Genomic DNA, 14,489 nt, shown 5'->3' with positions numbered 1-14,489 from the left:
AGCTAGAAGAAGGCAATGCTTAAGGCAGCTCTCAGGCACTCCCAATCACCTTGGCCATCCCCATTTGCTTGCCCCAGACTCTATGAAGTCCAGGAACTTCTGCAGGCCTGAGTTTAGTAGTTGCTGCCTAATCTCACAGCACTCCTTTGCTTGCCATGAATGTTGTGGTTGTTGGCAGGCTGCTCAGAATATTTCATTTCTGACCTCTGCTTTTTCCTAGTAAAATCTCTCAGCACGGCATAAACTTGGGAAACAAGGAGCTTTGCTTTATTACAAAGCATTCAACGTATGACAGCCTCGCAGATGTGAAGAGCTGATGATGAGCCAAACCCCCAATTTCTAGTTGGACCACTTTGACTCTGTGGGGAGGAAAAAGGATCTACTTAGGCTTTCTGTCAACATACCATGTTGACAGATGAAGTTCTCATCAGGCCTCCAGCCAAAAACCTGTACATCCTCCTTCTGAAACCTTCTGAAATCTTGTTGTTGGCTTGGAAATACTGTTGTTAGCAGAGTTATATCACGCTGAACCTTTAAAGCTGATTTTTGCTTGCTTGTTTTCTCTAGGAATAAGCCTTTTTTTTTTTCCAGTTGTCTTCCAATTTGATTCAGACCATCCCTGAAGCAGAGTGTAGTAAGTGTGGATGCAGAACTGCTTGAACACTAAAACTGTTTATTGTGCTGTACGCAAGATACGTTTACTGCTAATCTGAGCTGAAGCATAATGCTTATTTTAAGGAGAACAGCACATGTGACTTGTGGGCATTCCATAACCTCCCAGGCATGTTTGTGCAGTTTGTCAGATTATATTCCCTGTTCTGCCTTGTATCATTCTGCAGCCTGAACAGAATATGATCAGAAGCCTAAAATTAAGCTCGTGTGGAAGTTTTTAGGCTTAGAATTCTTATGCTGGAACAAACATTCCTTCTTCCAGGGACAGGGAACTTCTGTAATGTATCACTGCTGTGATAGCTGCTTAAAGGTTTGGTTTGGACTGAAACAATGTCTTCTGACATGCTGCTGACTCTGCTTTATTTTGCGGGGTTTAAGTACTTAGCACGGATATTTATGCTTCGGGATCTTTCAGAGCTCTTCAGGCCCTGTCGGTCTGTTACTCACAGATGTGGTCTCTTAGGTACTGATAGAAGCAGATACCACATGAATTGTCATGGAGAGATGGTCTCTTATCACAGCTTTTGGACTGATAAGAAGAGTAGCCACCCCCAGACCATGCTGGTAATCCGCATCCAGTGCAAGTGTGTGGTTTCTGAACCCCAGGCCTCAGCGCAGCTGTGTGGACGTAGGGCACGTTGCTAAGCAGTACTGCAGCCCTCCATGCAGGCTAGGAAATCACCTAAAGCATAGATGTTCAGCTCTGTAGACTCAATGAAGAACATCACGTTCTGTGTTAGAAGCTGCTGCTTTCCGGTTACAGTGGAAAAGCATCTCCTATCTAATCACCTGAGAGGGGAAATCCGATGTTTGGCCGAAAGTGTAGAGAGTGGTGTCTGGAGAGAGGGTTTAGCTGTGACGAAGGTGAGGCAAGCAAGGCTGCTGACCTCTTCCTCTCAGAGAGAGCAAGCAGACTTGGTGTTCTGCTGGGGGGAAGATGAGTGTCACACAGGTTGGCTGTGTACCTCAGCAGAGCTGTAGATCCCTAGAGGGGCAGGAGGATGGTTTTTGTTTTCTGTGATGGACTGCTACAGGCTGCAGGGGAGCTGGTCCCTGCGCCGTGGGGCTGAGCTAGGCCGTGGGCCTGCTGTTCTGGTAGTGCAGGGCACTGCTCTGCGCCTTCCTTCGAGCACAGCGGCCACGGTGCAGGCGGCACTGCTGCTCCTCACGGCTGCGGCAGCTGAGGCCGTGCGCTGCGATGTCTCCCAGACCTTCCCGCCGTGATCTCGCAGCCTTTGCTCGGGTTCCACGCTGGCTTCCTTCACTTTCATCTCAGCTCTTGAATGAGAAGAAACAAACAAAAGACTTCCGACTCCGTGTGAGGCATGAACCTGTATGCCCTGCTACCACCCGCAGCCTGAGTCTGTCACTTCCTCAAAAGTGTGAATTTTTTCATGCTGCCCAGCCTCACTCTGCCTACACCCACAAGTACACTGCAATATGCCAGGATTATGGTGGGCTGTGAGGCGGCAGCAGCGCTGTCCCAGGACCCACATTCACATGGCACGCTGCTTGTGGGCCACCTCTCCTGGGCGGCCTTTACCACGCAGAGGCCTCATCTGCTCCCTGCTGGCTCACGGTGTGTAACGTTTTTCACCTCATAGAGCATTGCTTTCCATCTTTGGGGTCGGGGAGGGCACGGTGGGAGATTGTGGCTCCAGGAAAAGAGCCTTTGCTCCCTCCTGGCTTCATGTATCCCTTCCCCGGGCAGCTTGCTTGCCTGCAGTGCCTACGGTGGAGTGGCAGCTGTGCCCCTGTGCTTGTGGGGAGAGCTCTGCACTGGCCGTGTGGCTGCGGTTGGTTTGTGCGCTCTGCTCTACGCGATAACCTGGGTTTTCTTGGTAAGCAGCACGATGTACTCGCAGGAAGTGGGGAACGGTGAGCAGCGTTGGGTTGTGAAGCCTTGTGAGCTTGGGTGCATTTAATCTTAGAAGCAAACAGCAGCGAGGGGCTCTTCTCCTAGCGTCATTTACTGTGGTCACTTCCTTTAGGGTTGGTTCTTTGCAGGTTCTTTCCAGTGTTTACGCTGTAAAGCTGTCCTATATCTACTGCACCTGTCCTAAATTTGAAGACAGACACTTGGGTAAATACTGGGCACTGACACAGCTCTGTAAACAAAATGCCACAAATGTGCTCTCACGCCAAAAACAAACAAAGCAAATAGGCTACACATGCTGCAGCCAGAAAGCGCACGAAGGCATTGCTTGCTGCAAGCACCAGGGCCGCAGGGAGGTGCTCAGTTTGCCACGTGTGAGCAAACATCTCCCAAAAGCATCAGCATCCAATTTGAAATGCACTAAGTGAAACTGAAAACAAATTCCTCCTTCCCAAAGCCCTGCTTTCTTGCACGTGAGTGATTCTCACCCCTTTGGAGCCATGGTGACCGTGCCGCTGCTCCTCGGGATGAAGGCATTGCAACTTGCACAATGCAACATACATTTTTCTATAGGATGAGCCATAGGCATCAAGTTACTGTGCTCTGTCTGCGTGGTAAGGTAGTGAAAGATCCTCACGAAGAGGGGAGAATACAGAATTGATTTTGTATCCTTGGCTCCTTATTTGTAGTAAATATATTTTAGCCAATTTTAGTGGCTTCTGTAACTCCTGGGGTACGACTGCGTCCAGCTGATGTCTGGGAAAGTTCGTCTGGTATCTGCAGGGTTTGGTATGTAACAATAACAAGTGCCACCAATCCTATCAGTGCAGCTTCTGTCCCCTTGTGCGTACTCATTGCCACCTCAGGGTCAGGCATGCAGGGTGGGGGTCTGCAGAGGTGACTCCCAGAGCCTGAAGGATGCTGGGGTGACTCACCCCAGAGTGTGAGACAGAAAATCAATGGGTGTGCTTCATGCACAGGGACAGAAGGAAACACCATGAGCTGATACATGCTGCTATTTGTGCAGCACTGAGCACCCAGCACCTGGTGCTGCTGAGCAGCAGTGAGCACAGCTCCTGCACAGAGCAGGATCCGGGCGCTTTCCTCACCAAGCCCCAGGTGATGCAGCACATTTGGGAGCGAGGGCTGCACGACCTCTGACCTGATTGGGACACGTCACAGGGAGCCCACACTGCAGGGCTGGTCTGAGTCACCACACACACACACACCTGAAACCTGGGAGATCAGAGCAGCAAAATGAGATACAGCTGAGCTCCACTTCTAGCAAATGGTTTTTTCCCAGAAGGCCTCACACACCTGTGTGCCTGGAACCCAGGAGGGCTGGGACTTGTGTGTTGGTGAGCTTGCTGGCAGCAGAGTGCTGTGTGCTGCTCCTGCTGGGTCTGCTGTGCTGGGACACTGAGCAGCGTGAGGTCTTCTTCTGCCTCTGCTGGCAGAGGGTGCTCCATGACCATCCCCCAGGGCTATGTCCTCTCGTTTCCTACTGCTTGTTGCAGGCCTGAAGCTGAGTGCCTGAGCCAGGTATTGGAATTACTGTTCTTTTAAAATGGGGTGGTAATGATGCTTTCAAGAGCTGACTCTTGTTGCAAAAAGATCTACCCTGGCTGCAAAGCAGTGCTTGGAGAAAGCATTTGGAGCTGGCTGTAGCACTTCTCTGAGTGGTGTAATCCTCCACAGGTGCTTTGGGGTACAGCAGCCATTAGTTCTGTAAGCAGCAGTCATGAGCAGACTTTTCCATGTGATGTGGATTACTTGTAGACATGGAAGCATCTGGGATGTTGCATTATGAAATTGATAGCTATAACTTGAAGAGCTCTGGTAATAAGGAGCCCGGGTGCAGTGCAAACAGGTAGTGCCTCATGTTGCATTTTAAGGCGCTTTACTTGAAATAAGGAAATGCTATTGTCACTGGAAAGCTGCAGAAGTGGAAGAGCTGCTGCTAAGGACAGTTCTGCAGAACCGAGAAGCTGGGCTGAGTAACAGTAGGATGAGGGGTGCTCTGATGAGTCATTTGGATCCTGCCTAGATTGCAGACAAGTCACCTGCACGTTGGGAAGCTGCACTGTGCTTCCTGTGGGCTGCCAGGTCCGGATGCTGCGGGATGGGGATGCTGCAGGTGCGAGGCTCCGTGCTGGTGCTCAGCATTCACTGCATGCCACGGCCTTCTGCTGGGAATGCAGCCGGGCTGTGCAGGATGCTGAGGCACAGCAATGACCACTGCGTGCGCTCTTAGCTGCTGCCACTCTTCAACCACAGCTTTATCACTGGCCGTGGTCTGTGGAGGGTGCTCTCTGCATCTCAGCCTTTTTCTTCATTGTTTTAGCTGAAAAGCCTTCCTACATGACTTCTCAGAAGCTGAAATATGTTGTGACCGTCTCCCATCGCAGACTGTACCTGTCGGCAGCTCTGTTCCTGTAGCATCGTGTCCGCAGCAACAAAGCCAGGAGGTAAGTGACTTTCCATGATGCAACTCGCTGATGCAGTGAGGCAGCCTCCGGCCAGTGGGAACGCGGTTTGCACTGATGGAGCATTTTTTTTTCACCATTTCATCAAAATAAGCAATTCCTCGATGGCAGTACTTAAGCTGAAGTAGAACAACCACTGTTTTGTGATGTTTGACATTGAAGTGGGTTCTGGGGGGCATCGCTTTCCAAGAACGCAATGTCTGGGTTCCCAGAGTGGGCACGGGTGTCCCCAGGTCGATTGGTGCTGGCTGCTGTGGATCCATTGGGATCCATCACTGGGGGAGCAGGGCAGTGAGTTCCCCGTGCTGCTCCATCTGCAGCTCCCAGTGCTGGTGCTGCCCACGCAGGCGGCTCAGACTCTTTCATAAGGGCGGGGAGGAGATCTTCAATTGGCAGTGATAAAAATTAAAATCCTTCTCACGTGGAGTGTATCACATGCAAAATATGCGTTAGGACATGAGAGCCCAGAGCTTATGGAAGTTGTTAGAACAGAGATTGTGCCGTTGCCAATGATATCAGATCCAGATTTCACTTTTTTTCTGATTGCAGCACAAAACTCTGAGTGTTCTCAAAGGCAAAGTCTGGAGGAAGGTTCAAATAGCTTAGGAAATTGCATATAGAGAAGCAGGGTGAGTTCAGGACTGCTCCTGAGAAGGACCAGACTGGGGTTCTGCAGAGCCAAAGCCTTTGGGAAACAATTTCTCTTACACTTTTCCCATAGGGATACTGGTGCTGGCAGCCGTAGTTCCAGTCTATGGGTTTCTGATGGAGTGTTACGGCAAACAAAAAATTTAATGTTTGCCTTTTCTTCCCCAGATTTTTTCCTTTTCTAAGTATGATATTTTGAAATTATTTTTCCATTCCGTATGATACTTAGTGCTAATATTATTAGAGAAAGTTCTGTCACCTTTGAGTAAGAACAGGCATTTTACCCACTGCAGCTCATTGCACTCCACACTTGAGGATGTGGCTAACAGCTCTGTCTTTAAAGAGAAAAACAAAGCTTGAAATATCTCTGCTGTGATAAATAGGTACTGTAACCTCAGTGCCCGTTGTATTTCCTCACTCTTCGATACAGGCATGGGAAGGGAGAGACCATTTCAGTGCTGAAAGTGTCTGACTGTGCCTTCTTTGGGTTAAATCCTGTGGGTTTGGCGTGTTCTTCTTCCTGCCATGACTTTGATATTGCTTTCAGATTGCCGTGGGGGTAGATGCTATCAGCCATCCCCCTAAGTGGGCCTCTTTACTTTTCCATAGAGGTACTGATATTAAGCACAACCTGCACCCGAGTCTCTCAGCATCTCTGCCCAGCTCTGCTTGCTTTCTTGCCTAAATCCCACGTTTTGTGATGGCCACGCGGAGGCTCAGTGCGATTCCCTGCAGCTCGCTGCTTGCTCTGCTCTTGCTGACCACTGAAGTGGTGATGTGGTGTGTATCCCCTACAGCAGGGCGAGAGGAGCAGGGGGAGGGCTGCTCCGAACGTGTGATTTGTACAAGAAGTCTGATTCATCTGTTGGAACAAAAACTTGTGGTGTTTCTTGTTTCCAGTGAAAACTTCCTGGTAGAGATGTGAGAGCTCTCTGTAATGCTGTATGAATGCTACCTTCCTCCCTGATTTCAGCTGCTGTGCGCAGCTGGTAGGGATTGGTAACACAAGATGGGAGTTGCTGGGTGCATGCAGGTAGGGCAGGGGCTGTTGAATGGCACAGGTGCCCAAGTTGGCACTGGGGGCTCCTTCTTGCAGAGCTCTGGCAGCCCCCTGGCTGTGGGGCTGGGCACCTGGCTCTGGTGTGGCCCTGTGGCCATGGGAGCTCGGGCAGTGTGGGTTCTGTGCTTGCAAGTTTTGAGGTGGGCTGGTGTAGGAGGCCACAAAACTCTGCATGCCCCAGCATATGCTAGGCTCAGGGTGAGCAGCAGGGCCACCATCCCAGTGTCAGAGAGCTCTCACATGGGACCTGGAAACATCTGGAAATCAGGTGGTGATGAAACGGAATGTGAAAGTACCGCACTGGTTGGGCCACCTCAAATGTTTCCTTTGCAATGCTGGTCGGAATTCTGTTTGTTTGCGAGTTGAGGCTGAGTGTTCTGTCCACAAGCATTGTGCAATGATCTGGGATTTCATCCTATACAGAGTTGTGGAGCTTTTCCTTGGTGGTCTATGAGCAAAAGCAGAGCCTGTTTTTCAGCAGGAGATAGCAATTTTCGTTGTATGAATCACCTGAGTTCATGGAGGAAGGAGTCTGGATAAGCAAACTCTGAGCACTGCGATCTGGGAGGGGATGGAAGGTTCTATGTGAGGGGAACACCTGTGGGATGCGTGCTAAGAAAATGTGCTCTTAAAGAGGAAACTGCTGCTGCATTTCCAATCTCAGTGGTTAAGATTTAATTCAGACTTTTTTTCCCTTCTGCATTGCTAGACATGCAGGTAGATGTGTTGAGAAGTGAATGTCAATACAGAGATAATGAGCTAGAGCGGTGTGTGGGCACAATGGGAGTGAGAGTGGGTGGCTTGGGTTTTACCTCTGTGTGGACTTAAAGCAAAAATGAATCATGCTCGGGGTACTCGGGGATTTCTGGTAAGGTCAATGGAATATCAGAATGCCATCGCTTCTGAAGTAAGGCCAAGCACCATGCTCAGAACGTTAACAGTTATATTAATGCTGATATTTTGGAGGTAGGGGCAGAGTGGGTGCTCGGAGCAAAGCCCCAGTGTAGCTCAGCAAACTCGGGCGCAGGAGGTGTGCAGTGGCACTCTCTGCTACCAGCTCCTTGAAATCACGGGCTCCTCCAACATAAATACCTCTCTCGTGAAAGCACAACTGTGCCAGCCATCGTGGTCCATGTGTTGGGTGGTGTGTCTGTCTGCATTACCGTGAGGTTTGTGATTCTGGGAAATAGCAGCAGATTCTGCTCATACAGATCAGCCCTTTACATCTGTGTTTGAACAGACAGCTCTGGGCACTTCTCAGGTTTAATTCTGTTCTTCCTCATAATGTTGGACAGGAGTGCTTCTGTTCATCTCGAGGCTGTGTGAAGCCAAACTAAGCGCTCTTCAGTTGCTTTCTGTTCTTTAAACAGAAGTATTTCCTGGGATTGCAGTGCTGGTGGGTGAGGGAGATGCATCTCCTGGAGTAAAGCACTGGAAGTATGGCGAGTTTGCAGGCAAGTGACATGAAACAGCGACTTCAGGAATGAGAAACGCTGGAAGGCAGCCACTTGGAAAGCAGTTTGTTTTAAGCCTGCTGCTTTTTGAAGTGCGCTGGAAGGTGAGATGGAGCCCAGTGCGTGAGCAAATTCAGGTATTGCTCAGAATGCTGAGTAGTGCTCCAGGAGGCACGCTGGGTGTTGGCTGGCCTGGTAGATGTGCATCATTTCTTACCAGCTTCCAAAGGTCACTGAGCTGTGGGTCTTTCCAAAGCGGTTGTTGTGCACTGGGCACAGACTGGTGCAGAGAGCTGAGCTGTGACCCACAGTGTGATCCCAGCGGCTGCTTTAGCTTGGAGTTGTCCAACAGTTTGAAGCCTTCCGAGCACGCTGGAGAAATGCTTCTTTTGCACAGAGGCATGGTAACCCAGCAGCTCTTCTGCCCGTGTGATGCAAATTAAAAAAAATTATCGGTGCCTCATGCCTGGAGGTGTTCAAGGCCAGGTTGGATGGGGCCCTGGGCAGCCTGAGCTGGTGGGGGCAGCAAGCCCACAGTAGGGGTTGGAACTGAAGATCCTTGAGGCCCCCTCCAACCCAGCCATTCTGGGATTCTGTGTTTCTAATGCATGGTAAGATGCAAACATCGCTTCTGACATCCTGCTCTACACTGGCTGCTGGCTGAGGTTTGAAGGATGTGTTTTGGATAAATGTATACTAAAAAGTCCAGAAAAAACTCTGAGCAGAAGCTCTTCAGTATGCGGCGAGAAGGAAACAGGCGAAGCCTCCAGGTTTATTTGGTCAGACTCCTGCTGAAGCTTGATGCAAACACCACCAACGAGCCATGACTTCTGCGCAGGGTGAGCTCTGGTGGTGCCTCATCCCCAGAGGGGCTGAGCTGGGTCCCATCAACACCCACTGAGTATCTCAGCCCCTAAGCCCCCATCCCCACGCGGAAACCCTTCCTGTCCCCACCTGACACATATGAGTGGGTCAGGGCTGTGTTTCCTGCCCCTGTGTGCACAAACCCCCAGACCTTGCACCTCTCCCTGTGACCCAGGTGCCACAACAACATTTCACACTTGATAACTGCAGACAGTGTAAATGATGACACTTGGCTGTGCTCGGTAGATAAAGTTTTAATTGATGTCTTTGGCTTTCAGTCAACTACTTGCATTAGCTCTTAGCACGGATTCTGTTTTGTGGGAGCCCTTCCCCTCCTTCCCCCCCCCCCCCCGTTCCTGGGCAGCCCCACTGCTGCTGCAGGGACCGCTCAGAGCTTCTGCAGCTGAGAACAGGTGCATTTGCTGCCTCCGTACAGATCTGAGTCGTCCCTCACAAAATAACTGCAGTTGTTTGTCCGGCTGAGCCACCTCAAGAATCTCTCCAGGTTCCTTCTGAATTTGGAGAAATCTGCTTTCATGTCAGAGCAGGCATTTTCATGGGCTGATTTTGTCTAAGGAAAAAGAGTAGAGGCTGATGCAGGAGTTACAGAGGCATTCCACCCCAAGGCTGTGTTATTTCTCAGGGCTCTTCAGCTCCCTGGGATGGGGCACCAGCCCCGCACCATTTCCCACCATTCTTGCAGACCAGCAGTGAACTCTGCCCTGGGTATCATGGAATATCCCAAGTTGGAAGGGACCTGTACAGATCATCAAGTCCAACTCCTATTTATACATTCAATCTCCCTCATATCCGTGTCCTGGAGATACTGGGGAGCCTGGGATGCACTGTGTGGTCCCAGCAGCATCTCAGCCTGCTCACTCCCAGCACTGAGCTGCAGGAGGGCTCAGCATCGAAAGTTAAAAAGAAGGAACAATTTGTTCGCTACCAAGTATTTAAAAAAAAAAAAATTGGAATTTTCCAAAAAATGATCAAGGAGCAATGCAACAGGTCAGGTGTTACTGGCTATCCCCCACTGATGCCCTCTGATTCCCTCAGGGGAAGCAGCTTGCAGGAAAGCACAGCAGCTCCTTTTAACTCATAAAGACAACTCCTGACGTTTCCTCAGTATATCCACAGACTTAAATGGAGAATCGTGCTCTGTCCTCCATCCTATGTGAAAACTGGTGTGCCCCAAGGGCTGCAGAACCCTGCCTGTCCAGGGAGAGCCCACTGCTCTGCACTCCTCAGAGGGAACTAATGGGAGATGGAAGCAAATCAACAAGCTCAGTGAGCCTGGGCAGATGGAGACCTGCAGGGAAATGTCTGAAAGTAGCATCAAATGGAGGAAGCTTACCTTCATAATCGAGCAGTTGTCTCTTAGCTTTTCCATATCTCTTGTAACTACCTTCATACACGTAGAATTCAACCTGTTTAGCTGGTGAATAAACTCGTTGGTGTAGTTAGAGATACAGTTTATGTTCTAGAAGGAAAAAAAAGGGAAAGTAAATGGCATTCTGGTTTGTAGGAAGAGGAAGGATATTATTCATAAGCCATCTTGAATAAATCAGCTGTAACTTTTCTCTGGAGATATATCTTTCTTATATCTTCCCTTAAGAACTTGTAAGTGCAGTATTCGTAGCTATTGCAGCCACAAATTCTTCAGTGGAAGTGCTGCAGTTTCTGTAGATGGAGAATTTGACAACTCTCAGAATTTGGTTAAATTCCTTCTAAATGGGAACGATTTGTCTTGGATGTAGGATGCTTGCAGATAGCTCCTTCAAGCAGTTTTCCTTGCAGTGCATCGGTTAGTGAACAGACCTTACAAACATTGCTGGAAGTCTTTCCTGAAGAGCATGAAAAAGAACACAGGGACATAGAGGGAGGACACACTGTCTGTGTCTGAGGGTGGTTAAAATTGGATGCTGGCTGCGTTCAAGCCATTTTTTAAAACAATATGATGTGGTACATAGGGAAAGCGAGCAGAGCACTCAGGGCTGTTCCTGAGCCAGCCTTGGTCTTGGTGGTGGCCCTGTGCCCCTCCTGGGCCAGGTTTCTGGGTTCGGGCCCCCCCGCCCCACTTCTCACAGAGCTGTGCTGGAGCCCAGCAAGCCCTTAGCTGGCACTGGACACGTTGCCTTCAAATGTCCCCGGAGCTTTCCCCTCGGTTATACCGTAAGTTGGTAAACCATGAGTCCGCCTGGTAATAACAAATGAGGAACAGCTGCTCCTTACCATTACGAAGATCGGCGTGGTGAGCTTCTCCTGAAAAAGACAGAAACCTCCATGTTACAAATTGTAAGTCACCTCAAGAAGCAAATCTGGCGTGAGGCAAGGGGAAAGTGATTTACATTAAAAGATGTATTTTCATTTTCAAGTAAGCAAAGCATTTCATCAATGATGGCAAATTTATTCTTGTTCTGCAGAAGTGGTGTTCCCTTCAGAGGAAGAAAGTGGCCGGATGCCCTCCAGCCACACAGCAGCAGCAGCAGCAGCACGTACTGATGCATTTGGAAGGTGCTGGACTGGGGGCTCGGACTCCAACCTGAAGAGTGCACTGAATTCAGGCTCCTCTCTTCTGGCGGATGCTGGGCTCACTTATATAGAGAAGCTCAGTAAGGGCAGGATGTGATTACTGTCTTATCTCATTTACAAATCAATAAAGTAGGAAATAGGTGACAACTTGAGCCTTCAAATTAGCAGCATATCTGATCGGAGAAGTGTTTCTGATTAATGGTCCTGTAAACTGACTAAAGCCTCTAATCCTGGGACAGCACTTCTGTGCAAGCAGGAGCCACGTAAGGGCACTAATGATGCACGAGGTGCTGTCAAAGCAGGACTTGTTCGTGCCTGAGGAAATGATTCGTCTTGGAGTAACACAGCCAGGAAGATCATCGTTTCTTATCAGAGGAGACTGCATCCTATATCACTGCATATTATCCTGGTTTAATGGTTTGAGAGCCTCTGAAGCTGTTGCCGGCTGAAGATGGAGCCCGCAGGAGCAAAGGGGTTGTCTGCAGGGTGACCTCGGCAGCAGTGTGGGAGCAGAGGTTCGCACCAATGTATAGCACTGCTTGCAGAGCGTTTCCTATGGGAAAGATCTTTTCTCTGACCTGTCAGTAAAACAGAAGGTCGTTTGTTCTCCATAATTAGTAAGAGTGGGGACCAGACCTTATCCTGACAGTGCTAATTTTTCTGACAGTGCTGCATAAGTTTTCATTCTCAGCTGTCAACCGCAGTGTATCATTCTGGGGGAACTGTCTATGGAAAGGATTGCCTCGTTCATTGTATAGCCATTACGCAGCACTTCATGGGGGCAATTAGGTGCTTGGCTTCACTTGCACTTGTGATTATGTGAGTGAGGGGGAAAGGGGCTGGAATGAGGGTGGAAACTGCAGCAGTGCCTGGGGGTGCAGCAGGGGGATGAGCTCAGGGCAACGGAATGCAGGAGCGGGGGGTCACCTCCAGATAATGTGTTGGGAGAGCAGAATGTCCAGGGCAGTTAGGGAACCAGGGCTGAGGTAGCCCTGTGACATTGCAGATTTAAAGGGAAAAAGTCACTAATTTGTTCTGTGCTGGGAGGCAAGGGGTAGTATGGTTCATACAAGGAGTGGCATCTGAGGGAGGCTGCGGTGAGAAAACACTCCTGGCCATGGGGAAAAGTGAAATTAGTGGGGACCAGAACTGGGGCCGCCGGGTGGAACAGTGGGAGACCTTGTCTGCCAGCACAGCCCCTGTTGCCCCGCTCCTCACCTGCTCCACAGCAGCTCTGACTTCAGCAAAGAGCTGTAAGGAAGGTGTTTTGCAATGGCAGAAGTGGGCTTGGCAAGTGCTGCTGGGACAGGGTTAGTGCAGAGCCAGGCTCTCAGCTGGAGCACATCGGTGCAGAGCTTTGCAAACATCCACGTCTGTGCCAGCAGAGTGTCTGGCCCAAATGTGTCCCACATGTTCCCATTCCATCTCTAAATCTGTTGGATTTTTAGAGGCAGTTTTTCAAGTAAAATGCCTGCTGAAGTGCAGAAGTGGCAGGTTGGTTTTACTGGATGCGATTAGGGAAATCCTTGCTGTTGGTTCAGCCCACATTTTACTTTGGAGAGCTCTAAATGTAATATGAAAATTTGAGGCTGGATGGTGTTTTAAGCTCTTTGTCTATATCTGTTCTGGATTATCTCTACTAAAAAACACGTAATTGCACGTTCCCTTTGTTCCCATCGCTTTGCTGCTCGCTTACTGCCTATTTGCAGAGCGGGTGCTGCCCTCCTTCAGCGCTTCATGAAGGTTTTCCAGCAGCAGCTGAGTGGGAGATGCCCACCAGCCCTGCCACAGTTCCCCTCTGTGAAGAAAGTTCTGAGTCATTTTCTTAAAAAAAACCAAAAAACTTCAGTCCCAAACCACTCAGGAAATGACCCCTCACTTCCCCACCAAGGAGCTCGGGCTCTGCAGGCTCTGGCTGTCCAGCAGCCTGGGGTAGAGGTAATTAAAATGAGTTGTTAACGAGAATGTTTAATTGTGCTGAGCCGGTACAGTGAATGGTGTGAAAACCAATGGAGGTTTCTCTGCTTTCTCTGATGTAAGCTTCAGTGTCTCCTGGAGATGGCATGGAGTGAAAGGTGAGGGCAGGACCTGCATCTCCTTTGCCTTTCTCACGTTTTGGATGGATGCTTGCCCCAGAAGGAGCTGCTGGCCACTGCTCAGCGCTGCAGCATTCTGTATGAGGATGTAACAGCCCGACACACGAAGTGCAAGCCACAGTGCGGGCTGCACCCTCAGCCAAACCATTAGGCAAATACCGACACCCACTAAACCCATTTTCTGAAACTTTCACGCCAGATTTGGAAGAACCCTCTCTCGTCTGCTTGGAAAGACCACCTTGGCCCACCACCAAAGGGAGCTAAAGCTGTTAGAGAGAAGCAGTGAGATGTTATTGATCCAGCGCTGCTGTGCATCCCCAGTCCATGGGATCCTGCATCCTGCCCCATGGGCAGCGTGGCCCCGCTGCCGGCAGGAATCGCCGCTGCTCCTTCACCTCCCTGTGGTCCTTGATCTTTGGTAAAAGGAAGGTGCTCCGTACCAAAGATGTGGTGAGAGGAGCTGCTGGCATCTGTAACCATCTGAAGACTTTCTGTGGTTGCCGGTGGGGAGCTTTGCGAGGCGGGGGGAAGCAAGCACACGCAGCCCTCCGAAGAACAGCGAAACCACGAGCGCCTGAGATTCGGTGTTTGCACTCAGAGGTAACGGCATTCCCGGCAGGTACGGCAGCAGTGCTGCGGGGCCCTCGGGCACGCGGTCCCTTCTGCAGCGCTGTTCGCAGCCGCTCCGTGCTTCATCACCTTTCTGCGACAGCCCGAGCCTCTGCAGCCCCGTGCATGGCATCACGCAGCCCTTCCTCCCCTCCCTCCTGCCCTCGTGTCGCTGCAGGCGTTTCGGCAGGA

General features: G+C 50.2%; 1 long non-coding RNA gene across 1 annotated transcript; it reads left to right on the top strand.

The window, feature by feature from the left end:
* On the top strand, window positions 3,810-11,615 carry LOC110405553. Its single transcript, XR_002442939.1, has 3 exons — window positions 3,810-4,090; window positions 4,893-5,016; window positions 11,484-11,615. It is a non-coding gene; the product is annotated as an uncharacterized LOC110405553 (long non-coding RNA).

Source organism: Numida meleagris, chromosome 12 (genome assembly GCF_002078875.1).
Source record: "Numida meleagris isolate 19003 breed g44 Domestic line chromosome 12, NumMel1.0, whole genome shotgun sequence".
In the NCBI taxonomy this organism is placed as follows: Eukaryota; Metazoa; Chordata; class Aves; order Galliformes; family Numididae; genus Numida; species Numida meleagris.
Note: the sequence above shows the minus strand (reverse complement) of the source record. Positions and strands in the feature narration are given on the sequence as shown.